The sequence below is a fragment of the Pygocentrus nattereri genome, chromosome 20 (assembly GCF_015220715.1).
Source record: "Pygocentrus nattereri isolate fPygNat1 chromosome 20, fPygNat1.pri, whole genome shotgun sequence".
NCBI classification, from domain to species: Eukaryota; Metazoa; Chordata; class Actinopteri; order Characiformes; family Serrasalmidae; genus Pygocentrus; species Pygocentrus nattereri.
Window position 1 is genome coordinate 1957324 of NC_051230.1, and position 12500 is coordinate 1969823.

General features: G+C 44.4%; 1 protein-coding gene across 1 annotated transcript in view; it reads right to left on the reverse strand.

The window, feature by feature from the left end:
• Nucleotides 1-12500, reverse strand: part of zdhhc8b (zinc finger DHHC-type palmitoyltransferase 8b) — a 93890-nt gene that overhangs the window by 18260 nt on the left and 63130 nt on the right. The gene's annotated exons all lie outside the window — the stretch shown is intronic.

Consider the following 12500-nt stretch of genomic DNA (forward strand, 5'->3'; position numbering starts at 1 on the left):
TGGTTCTATATAGAACCATTGCCATCACTAAAGAACACTTGAAGAACCATGTTTTTTGTTGCGTTTGTCAGACTTTCAGTTCTGGCTGCCTGGAAACATCTGTGATGCTTGTACTAACAGACTAAACGCTCAGGAACATAGAGCATCTAAAAGGGTTCTGCTATAGTGACAATGTCAAGCTTATATGAAACAGAGGAACCCTTTTCGGTGCTATATAGAAACGTTTTTCAAAAAAGGTTCATACACAGAATGACAAAGAAAATTCTACCATCGTCTGGAAACTAGTTCACCATGCAAAGAGCCATTTATGCATGCAAATGGTTCTTTGAGTGTTCATGGTTCAAGCACAGAAGGAGCCAAGCAGACAATAACTACAGAGAGTTCTCCAGCTCTGCGTATGTATGAAGTATAAATAAAGAGCGCTCTTAGCCAGAGCTGTAGATGTGAGTTATGAGGCTAAGCCACAATTAGCTCTCCTTCCCCAGCTTCATCTATAATAATAACAGCAGCAGTGCAGGTCAGGAGCTATTTAGGCTGGGCTTAAATGGAGCTGCTATAACCGAGGCTGAGGCAGGTCTGAATTACAGTGGATTACATTACCTAGAGGTCATATTCTGACCAGCAGTGCGTCCAAGGGGGACACAGTGCTGCATAATATTTCATTTGTTTACTGCTATCATTATCAATATTGGCACAAATGAGGTCCAGATCCAAATGAGTTTCTGTGGGTACTGTGATGAATCGAGGTGTCCATCAGTAGAGTAACCATGGAAATGCTGGAGTGAAATCTTGGAAATGGGTGGAGTGCAACTGAGGAAATGCCTGTGGTGTAACTATGAAAATATGTACAGCATAACTGGGGAAACAGGTGTAGTGTACTAGTAGAAATGGGTGCATTGTACCTGTGGAAACACGTGTAACTAGGGAAACTGATGTAGTGTACTTATGGAAACGTGTAGTATAACAGTTTAAATGGGTGTAGTGTAACAGTGTAAATGGGTGTAGTGTAAGTGTAAATAGTGTAGTGTAACAGTGTAAATGGGTGTAGTGTAACAGTGTAAATGGGTGTGGTGTAACAGTGTAAATGGGTGTAGTGTAAGTGTAAATAGTGTAGTGTAACAGTGTAAATGGGTGTAGTGTAACAGTGTAAATGGGTGTGGTGTAACAGTGTAAATGGTGTAGCGTAACAGTGTAAATGGTGTAGCGTAACAGTGTAAATGGGTGTGGTGTAACAGTGTAAATGGGTGTAGTGTAACAGTGTAAATGGGTGTGGTGTAACAGTGTAAATGGGTGTGGTGTAACAGTGTAAATGGGTGTAGTGTAACAGTGTAAATGGGTGTGGTGTAACAGTGTAAATGGGTGTAGTGTAACAGTGTAAATGGGTGTAGTGTAACAGTGTAAATGGGTGTAGTGTAACAGTGTAAATGGTGTAGTGTAACAGTGTAAATGGGTGTGGTGTAACAGTGTAAATGGGTGTGGTGTGACAGTAAATGGGTGTAGTGTAACAGTGTAAATGGGTGTAGTGTAACAGTGTAAATGGGTGTAGTGTAACAGTGTAAATGGGTGTGGTGTAACAGTGTAAATGGGTGTAGTGTAACAGTGTAAATGGGTGTAGTGTAACAGTGTAAATGGGTGTGGTGTAACAGTGTAAATGGGTGTGGTGTAAGTGTAAATAGTGTAGTGTAACAGTGTAAATGGGTGTAGTGTAACAGTGTAAATGGGTGTGGTGTAACAGTGTAAATGGGTGTAGTGTAAGTGTAAATAGTGTAGTGTAACAGTGTAAATGGGTGTGGTGTAACAGTGTAAATGGGTGTAGTGTAACAGTGTAAATAGGTGTGGTGTAACAGTGTAAATGGGTGTGGTGTAACAGTGTAAATGGGTGTGGTGTAACAGTGTAAATAGGTGTGGTGTAACAGTGTAAATGGGTGTGGTGTAACAGTGTAAATGGGTGTAGTGTAACAGTGTAAATGGGTGTAGTGTAACAGTGTAAATGGGTGTGGTGTAACAGTGTAAATGGGTGTAGTGTAACAGTGTAAATGGGTGTGGTGTAACAGTGTAAATGGGTGTGGTGTAACAGTGTAAATGGTGTAGTGTAACAGTGTAAATGGGTGTAGTGTAACAGTGTAAATGGTGTAGTGTAACAGTGTAAATGGGTGTGGTGTAACAGTGTAAATGGGTGTAGTGTAACAGTGTAAATGGGTGTAGTGTAACAGTGTAAATGGTGTAGTGTAACAGTGTAAATGGGTGTGGTGTAACAGTGTAAATGGGTGTGGTGTAACAGTGTAAATGGGTGTAGTGTAACAGTGTAAATGGGTGTGGTGTAACAGTGTAAATGGGTGTGGTGTAACAGTGTAAATGGTGTAGTGTAACAGTGTAAATGGGTGTGGTGTAACAGTGTAAATGGGTGTAGTGTAACAGTGTAAATGGTGTAGTGTAACAGTGTAAATGGGTGTAGTGTAACAGTTCTATAATCCACTGTTCTGTAAATCAGTGCTGTAGTTCAGCGACAGTGTGAGAAAAGCTGTACAGGAGGGAAAAGCAGAGCGAGAGATCTGATCTTTTGACCTGAGGTTTGAGGCAAATGTACTTGATAAACACAACACGCAGCATTCCCCTCTAAACTCCTGTTGCCATGGTAATAATCAGCAGCGGATAGGCAGGAGACGGATATGTTCTCTGTCAAAGATGGGAAAGATGTTCAGATATGGGAACATGATTCATTACCAACACAATACGGCACAGAACCCAGAACCCAGAACCCAGAACCCAGAACCCAGAAGACAGACCACAGCACACATTCACTGATTCACTGTCCCTCTCTCACAGTGAAGACCGGACACAATCAGGCTGTAGCTGTATATTAATGTTTCTGACTCATACGTCCCTGAAATGAGCGGACAAATTGTGTGGAAAGTGCTTCTAAACTTTCAATCCTCCAAATCTGAGGAGGTTTTATCAGGATATGAATTTGATGAGTTATTGCTGTGCGCAGTCTAGATTTGCAGAAAGAAAAAAACATTATATTTGTCCTCTGAATAAACATAAACAGGTCAGAACGAAACCTTGTAATTCTGTGAAAACAGCTGAAGTAATGATGTCATTTAAACTGAAAAACAGGTAACAACTACTTCAGGAGTTCGGCCGAAGCTTTTCTTCTATTTCTGTATTTCAAAGAGAGAGAAAAAGGTTGAGGGTTGAATAATTCAGCTCGCAGGCAGTAGGTCAGGATGAAATGTCCCCTGTCGGGGGGGGGGGGGGGGGGGGCACTAACACACCCACACACTCCTCCAGACTAACACACACACTGACTACGTCAATCACACACTCAGTGTTCACTTTATTTTGTCCACCATTGTCCACCTGTCAGTGGCAGCTTTATCAGAAACACCCACCATTAATACCTCATCAGTTACTGCACAGTTCATCAGCCCCCCCCCCCAAACCGGCAATAAACAGAGACCACCACTGACCACACATCGTGAACTCCAACAACACTGATACACACACAATCACGTCTGCTTACATAGTTCCCACTTCCTGCTAGCTTGTTAGGTGGTTGCTATGGTATCCAAGGTGCTGCTACGTGGTTGCTATGGTGCTGCTAGGGCTTTGGTACTGTATCCCAGGTGGTTGCTAGGTGGTTGCTATGGTGTTCCAGGGGGTTGCTAGATGGTTGGCATAGTATCTGAGGTGGTTGCTATAGTGTTGCTAGGCCATTTGTAGGGTATCCCAGGTGGTTTCTAGGGGACTGCTAGGTGTTTTTTTATGGTATCCCAGATGGTTGCTAAGGTGATTCTAGGTGGTTGCTATGGTATGGGGCTGCTAAATAGCTGCTAGGCAGTTGCCATGGTGCCTGGGGTGTTTACTTGGTTGTTTGTAGGGAGTTGCCAAGTTTTAGCTAAATGTTATTGAAAATAAATGTATGCAATAAAAGAACACCTTTTCGTTGCTATATAGAACCATTTTCTAACAGGTTCTATATAGAACCATATACATAACACATTCTCCATCATCAATCTGAAGAATGATTCCACCATGCAAATGGTTATTTGAGTGTTCGTGGTTCTATACAGAAGCCCTGTCTTTACTAAAGAACCATTGAAGAACCATCTTTAAGAGTGTATGGCAAGGAGAGCGCAAATTTAATCCACACAGTTTTTATCATCCACCAGAAGACGGCCTGAGGGGTGTAAACAAACAAACACGGGAGAGATAACAAAACAACGATGCTCCAGCACGTAAACATCTCACTGCACTGGAGTGTGAAGAACCTTGAACCTGCAGGAACTCAATCCAACGAGAAAGCCTGCGGTCTATAAAGCCTCCCAGCATTGGGCAGTGGAGCAGTGGAACTGGGTTCTCTGGAGTGATGGAGCTTCATTCAGTACCTTTGGGATGAGTTAGTGATCCACAACTGACCATCCAACACCAGTACCTGACCTCACTAATGCTCAATCAGATCCTCACAGCAATGTTCAACATCTAGATCCTTCCCAGAAGAGTAAAGGCTGAAGAAAGAGAGGCCGAGCGAGAGAGAGAGAGAGAGAGAGAGAGAGAGAGAGAGAGAGAGAGAAAGAGGGAGAAAGAGAGAGAGAAAGAGAGAGACATTTAAACTGAATACATAATAAAAGCCCCATCAATTGGCTATAAATAAATAAATAAAAACCGAATTTCTTTAATGCAAGGAAATATGTCTGATACTGAAAATGATGCTGTCACAACAGGATAAAATTAGAGTCTGGATTCCTCCCCAGTAAACGGGCTCATTAGTGCTGAAAAGTCTTTTGACGTGCAGCGTGAAAGCAGCCGGTTTGATCACATTCCCGAACACCTGAGCCCGCTACCTGCACAGACGACTGCAGCCGAACACAAACACACATCCCAAGCCCTGCTGCTCTTATCTGAGGATGATCCTGCACCAGGAAAACAGCTACAAGGCCAAGACAGGAATACCATCAAAAACACGCCATGGGAATGACAGCGTGCGAGTAATGCAGGGACTGCTCTGCGCTCGGCTACAGTAACTCAGACACGCTGCAGACGCTGATACATCCCATGATGATACTGCCACAGAAAACACACACACATCATGAAGACTAATAACAACAATAACAGGAATAATGAGAAAGCAAAAATACACAGTACTGTAGATTCAGTTTCACTTCAAAAAGTCACTTTAGTTTCCATCTGTCAATGTGAAGCTGCTCTGCCCACCATTAAAGAGCCACATGGCTAAAGATCCACCAACAAGAGAACGGGATGGCTAAAGATCCACCAACAGGAGAACGGGATGGCTAAAGATCCACCAACAAGAGAACGGGATGGCTAAAGATCCACCAACAGGAGAACGGGATGGCTAAAGATCCACCAACAAGAGAACAGGATGGCTAAAGATCCACCAACAAGAGAACAGGATGGCTAAAGATCCACCAACAAGAGAACGGGATGGCTAAAGATCCACCAACAAGAGAACGGGATGGCTAAAGATCCACCAACAAGAGAACGGGATGGCTAAAGATCCACCAACAAGAGAACGGGATGGCTAAAGATCCACCAACAAGAGAACGGGATGGCTAAAGATCCACCAACAAGAGAACGGGATGGCTAAAGATCCACCAACAAGAGAACGGGATGGCTAAAGATCCACCAACAAGAGAACGGGATGGCTAAAGATCCACCAACAAGAGAACGGGATGGCTAAAGATCCACCAACAAGAGAACAGGATGGCTAAAGATCCACCAACAAGAGAACGGGATGGCTAAAGATCCACCAACAAGAGAACGGGATGGCTAAATATCCACCAACAAGAGAACGGGATGGCTAAAGATCCACCAACAAGAGAACAGGATGGCTAAAGATCCACCAACAAGAGAACGGGATGGCTAAAGATCCACCAACAAGAGAACGGGATGGCTAAAGATCCACCAACAAGAGAACAGGATGGCTAAAGATCCACCAACAAGAGAACGGGATGGCTAAAGATCCACCAACAAGAGAACGGGATGGCTAAAGATCCACCAACAAGAGAACGGGATGGCTAAAGATCCACCAACAAGAGAACGGGATGGCTAAAGATCCACCAACAAGAGAACGGGATGGCTAAAGATCCACCAACAAGAGAACGGGATGGCTAAAGATCCACCAACAAGAGAACGGGATGACTAAAGATCCACCAACAAGAGAACGGGATGGCTAAAAATCCACCAATAAGAGAACGGGATGGCTAAAGATCCACCAACAAGAGAACGGGATGACTAAAGATCCACCAACAAGAGAACGGGATGGCTAAAGATCCACCAACAAGAGAACGGGATGGCTAAAGATCCACCAACAAGAGAACGGGATGGCTAAAGATCCACCAATAAGAGAACGGGATGGCTAAAGATCCACCAACAGGAGAACGGGATGGCTAAAGATCCACCAATAAGAGAACGGGATGACTAAAGATCCACCAATAAGAGAACGGGATGGCTAAAGATCCACCAACAGGAGAACGGGATGGCTAAAGATCCACCAATAAGAGAACGGGATGACTAAAGATCCACCAATAAGAGAACGGGATGGCTAAAGATCCACCAATAAGAGAACGGGATGACTAAAGATCCACCAATAAGAGAACGGGATGGCTAAAGATCCACCAATAAGAGAAGGGGATGACTAAAGATCCACCAACAGGAGAACGGGATGACTAAAGATCCACCAACAGGAGAACGGGATGGCTGCAGCTGAGTTTGAAGTGCACTGCAGGACGCTTTACATTATAAAACTCCAGTGAGGTTTAGTTTCATGTGCGAAAGTTTGAGCGTGTAAAGCCGGGCTAAGAGTGCTGATTCTGCAGTTAGCAGTGGGATTTAGAGATTCCTCATTATTATCCTGAGTGAGATACACGCGAGCGCGCCGGCAGTGCAGATGTGCTGGGAGTGCAGTAAGAGCCGTATGACGGTAGGGATGTAGATCAGTCATTAATCACTGTGGCAGGAATTCAGCAAGCAGGCAGCAGCGTTTGATCTTAATGAGGCTAAAAGCTCTGGGGAAGCAGGCTGGATCATCATTAGGAGGCTATTTACAGCCTGTACACCGCAACAAAGAAAACATACCACACAATTTCTTAACTGACTTATTAGAATAAATTAATGCCACTATTTACGCTAACCTACTTTAGTCCGTGTTCATAGATGACGGTGTGTAACACAGTGTCAGAAAAAACAGTATCAAGTCTGGGGGGGGGGTCAGCATCTTTGAGCATATATGTTATACGAGTAGCTCTTATATTATTATATATTATATTATTACATACAGTGGGGTAAAAAAGTATTTAGTCAGCCGCTGATTGTGCAAGTTCTCCTACTTAGAAAGACGAGAGAGGTCTGTAATCTTCATCATAGCTACACTTCAACTATGAGAGACAAAACGAGGAAAAAAATCCAGGAAATCTCATTGGAGGATTTTTAAAGAATTTATTTGTAAATTATGGTGGAAAATAATTATTTGGTCGCCCACAAACAAGCAAGATTTCTGGCTCTCACAGACCTGTAACTTCTTCTTTAAGAAGCTCTTCTGTCCTCCACTCGTTACCTGTACTAATGGCACCTGTTTGACCTCGTTATCTGTATAAAAGACACCTGTCCACAGCCTCAAACAGTCAGACTCCAAACTCAACCATGGCCAAGACCAAAGAGCTGTCGAAGGACACCAGGAAGAAGATTGTAGCCCTGCACCAGGCTGGGAAGAGTGACTCTACAACAGGCAAGCAGGTTGGTGTGAATAAATCACCTGTGGGAGCAACTGTAAGAAAACGGAAGACCTACAAGACCATTGATAATCTCCCTCGATCTGGGGTCCACGCAAGATCTCATCCCATGGGGTCAACATGATCATGAGAACAGTGAGCAAAAATCCCAGAACTACACGGAGGGACCTGATGAATGACCTGCAGAGAGCTGGGACCAAAGGAACAAAGGCTACCATCAGTAACACACGACGCCGAGAGGGACTCAGATCCTGCAGTGCCAGGCGTGCCCCCTGCTTACGCCAGTACACGTCCAGGCCCGTCTGAAGTTTGCCAGAGAGCATATGGATGATCCAGAAGAGGATCGGGAGAACATCATGTGGTCAGATGAAACCAAAATAGAACTTTTTGGTAAAAACTCAACTCATCGTGTTTGGAGGGAGAAGAATGCCGAGTTGCATCCAAACCTACTGTGAAGCATGGAGGTGGAAACATCAGGCTTTGGGGCTGTTTTTCTGCAAACGGGACAGGACGACTGAGCCGTGTTAAGGGAAGAATGAATGGGGCCGTGTATCGTGAGATTTTAAGCTAAAACCTCCTTCCATCAGTGAGAGCATTGAAGAGGGAACGTGGCTGGGTCTTCCAGCATGACAATGATCCCAAACACACCGCTCGGGCAACGAAGGAGTGGCTCCGTAAAAAGCATTTCAAGGTCCTGGAGTGGCCTAGCCAGTCTCCAGATCTCAACCCCACAGGAAATTTGTGGAGGGAGCTGAAAGTCTGTGTTGCCGAGCAACAGCCCCAAAACATCACTGCTCTAGAGGAGATCTGCAGGAGGAACGGGCCAAAATACCAGCTACAGTGCAAACCTGGTGAAGACCTGCAGGAAACATCTGACCTCTGTCATTGCCAACAAAGGTTATGTTACAGAGTACTGAGATGAACTTTTGTTATTGACCAAATAATTATTTTCCACCATAATTTACAAACAAATTCTTTAGAAATCCTCTGATGAGATTTCCTGGATTTTTTCCTCATTTTGTCTCTCATAGTTGAAGTGTAGCTATGATGAATATTACAGACGTCTCTCGTCTTTCTAAGTAGGAGAACTTGCACAATCAGCGGCTGACTGAATACTTTCTTACCCCACTGTACATTATATATACACACATATATACACATACATACACTATATCGCCAAAAGTATTCGGTCATCTAGCTTCACACGCATATGGACTTGAGTGGCATCCCATTCTTAATCCATAGGGTTTAATGTGATGTCGGCCCACCCTTTGCAGCTATAACAGCTTCAGCTCTTCTGGGAAGGCTTTCCACAAAGGTTAGGAGTGTTTATGGGAATTTCTGACCGTTCTTCCAGAAGCACATTTGTGAGGTCAGACGCTGATGTTGGACGAGAAGGCCTGGCTCACAGTCTCCGCTCAAATTCATCCCAAAGGTGTTCTATGGGGTTGAGGTCAGGACTCTGTGCAGGCCAGTCAAGTTATTCCACACCAAACTGGCTCATCCACGTCTTTATGGACCTGCTTTGTGCACTGGTGGGCAGTCATGTTGGAGCAGGAAGGGGCCGTCCCCAAACTGTTCCCACAAAGTTGGGAGCGTGAAATTGTCCAGAATCTCTTGGAGCTGAAGCTTTAAGAGTTCCTTTCACTGGATCTAAGGGGCCGAGCCCAACTCCTGAAAAACAAACCCAAGTCATTCTGGGCCGTTTCTAAATTAACTCAAAAACTGAAAAACAACAAAAATGGAGATATAAGGTTGCGTGCCGACAACAGCGGTATATAAGTAGCTATATGTAATAACAGTACAGGACTGTACAAAGCCAGAGACCACCGTTCACGCTCAAATCAAGTCAGAATATACACGTTTTTCAGCGCGTTTCCACTGTTTCCACTGTTTCCCTTCATTCCAGCTTCCGTTTTTCTCAGGAGCCTCCTCAAGAAGCTCCTCAAAGAATCTGCAGACACGCCTCCAAAGCTCAGTTTTAGAAGCTGGTTATTGATTTTTCGAAGTAATCAAACCCATTCAGTGGTGTTGAGGTCTGGACTCTGGGGTGGTCAGTCCATCGTTCAGCTTCTTTGATGTATCCATCTCCTTTTCTCAGTGAGGTTCTTCTTGATCAGCTACACGTCCTTTTAAACCCACAGCGCAGAGTGGTCTTCTCACAGTGGAAGGACGGACAGAAACACCTGAAGCAGCTTGATCTTCTCCTCTCTCTCAGAGATGAAAGCTTTTGGCGCTGTTTATCTGGGGCAGTTTTGGGGTCAACCAGCTCTTCCAGGTGGTTGTTAGGAGCCTCATTTGTACCACTGTTTTTTTTTGTCTGGTAATGAAATAAATGAAACTGCACTGGATGCTCTGGATTGTGTGCTGAGGTGCTGGAAATGTATGTTATGTACACATGCACACGTGTACACACCCCGACAGTAACGTACAGCATTACTGGCAGCAGCACAGTCGGTCCTGCCCTCCACTGCATTCCTGACTCTTATTTTAGGAGAAGGCTGCAGCTGCTCCGGCTGTGGTGGGGGAAATATATCAGATGGCCAGAAACGATCAGAACGTCCACCATAAGCAACACTCTGGACCAGAACACTTGTGGAAGAACTAATCTGTCCAGCAGCCTTTGTCACACATAAGATGTAAACATAGTGAACGGTTCAGACGTCTTTACAGTGGTGGTGATGGGAACCAGGCGTCGCCATGACTACAACACAGATATAGACACTTTATTTACCATCCAGAACCACCAGAGAACCTACACGAGTCTTCTGAGCTTATATGGAATCTCGATGATGGAAAACAGTGGAAAATCTGGAATAATGAGTTTTCTTTGGGGACTATTTTGCCGCACAGCGCCCTGCATGTCTCCCTCCACCATGAATGGAGTTGAAGTTCTCTAAACTCTCATAAAACAGCGTCTCAGTCATCAGGCAGTGAATTCAGAACAAGTTCATGTAGGAACTTTCTGTGAGGGGCTTTTAGAGGGACGTCTGGTTCCCATCACCACCACTGTGAACGGTTCTGACTCGGTACGTTTATCTAGAACAGAGAGTTTCACACCAAACCGCTCTGGATGACTCTGTTTACATCGAAACCAATTAATTATGCAAACATTTTGAAAAATCCTTGGTTCCACTTCAAGTAATCTCTAACAGACTTGATTATTCTGACACTGTGACACTAAACATCTATAAACATGTATTTTAGTCCTTCGTTTTGCTTTGGATTTTTTGGTATTAGTACTTCATTTTGGTTAAAATAGCGTAGGTCAATCTTCGACCCTTAATTGTGTCACACTGTTCATTTGCTATCACACCAGGCGGGCAAAAGTATTGGGACACCTACAAGAGCTTTTATAAATCCCATTCTAAATCCATAGGCATTAATATGGAGCTGGTCCCCCTTTGCAGCTCTAACAGCTTCCACTCTTCTGGGAATCTTGCTACAAGGTTTTGGAGAGAGTCTGTGGGAATTTCTGCCCGTTCATCCACTAAGGGTTCTAGACCAACCCGTGGAAAACAGCCCCATATCATCATCCCTCTTCCACCAAACTTTACAGCTGGTACAGCACATTCAGGCAGGTAACGTTCTCCTGGCATTCACCAAACCTGGACTCACCTGAACACCATTCGCCAAACTAAACGGGCTGTAAGAAGCTTTACAGACCGGCTGGAACAAAACAACATTAATACTGATCTGGACAAACTGACCAAACTGAGCTGAACCTGATATTGGGTCAGTTTTACGGCTCAGTCTGATTTGGTCCGACTCTGAAGATCAGACACGTCTGGCGAATGGTGTTGGGTTCATTTCTGGCTGATTCCAGGTTGTTCAGCTGTTCTTCTGTCACAGCTGCCGACTGAAAAGCTGCTCAGTGGAGACGACAGTTTGGGAATTTAGTTTAAGGAGCTGGAGAACGAACTGCCGGCTGAGCAGTGAGTGGGCGGAGCTCGTTACTCTGACGTAGCACCAAGCTGCTCGTTAAGGAGCTGTAATTAGGAGGAAGGAACTGAACATTAAAACATATTAAAGCCGCGTTCACGGCCAGTTTATTCATTTCTTACTGTATTTATTTAACTGCTGTATTAAAGCAGTAGAGCACTCGAGGAGGGAGTTATCACCAATAACATCACGGCTGGGATGATCTACGGACACCAGATCACAGCCGGGATGGTATTCCGTGATAACGCTCTCCCTCTCGGGTTCTACTGCTTAAAAAAACATATAAGCTATAACTAAATCTGCAGCTCTTGTCATTTGAATAATGCCCTCCTCTTTCAGCCGTTTCACACTGTCTAACACACACACTCTGTGCATGAACACACACACAAGAATGTCAGGACTTTTATCTCGGAGTGGCATCTGTGCACCATTCCGAGATTTTATACCGGGGTTACAGCCATTTTCCAGCCACTTCCTGTCCGGAAGTACAGCCGAAGCGTGGCTCCACTCAGAGTCATTTCCTTCACTACATCACACAAAGCAGCCCCAAATACACGATGAACTGATTTGTGTGTTTAAATGAGGAAGAACAGAGTCACGACCAGCTTTTAAAGGGGAACTCCACATCTTTTTCAAATTCTCTGCATAATTAACTGGTTCAGATGTAAACAGAGCGGTTCTGAGTGGTTTGGTGTGAAACACTCTGTTCTAGATAAATTTACAGAGTCAGAACCGTTCACAGTGGTGGTGATAGGAACCAGACATCCCCCTCTAAAAGCTCCTACAGAAAGTTCCTACATGAGCTGG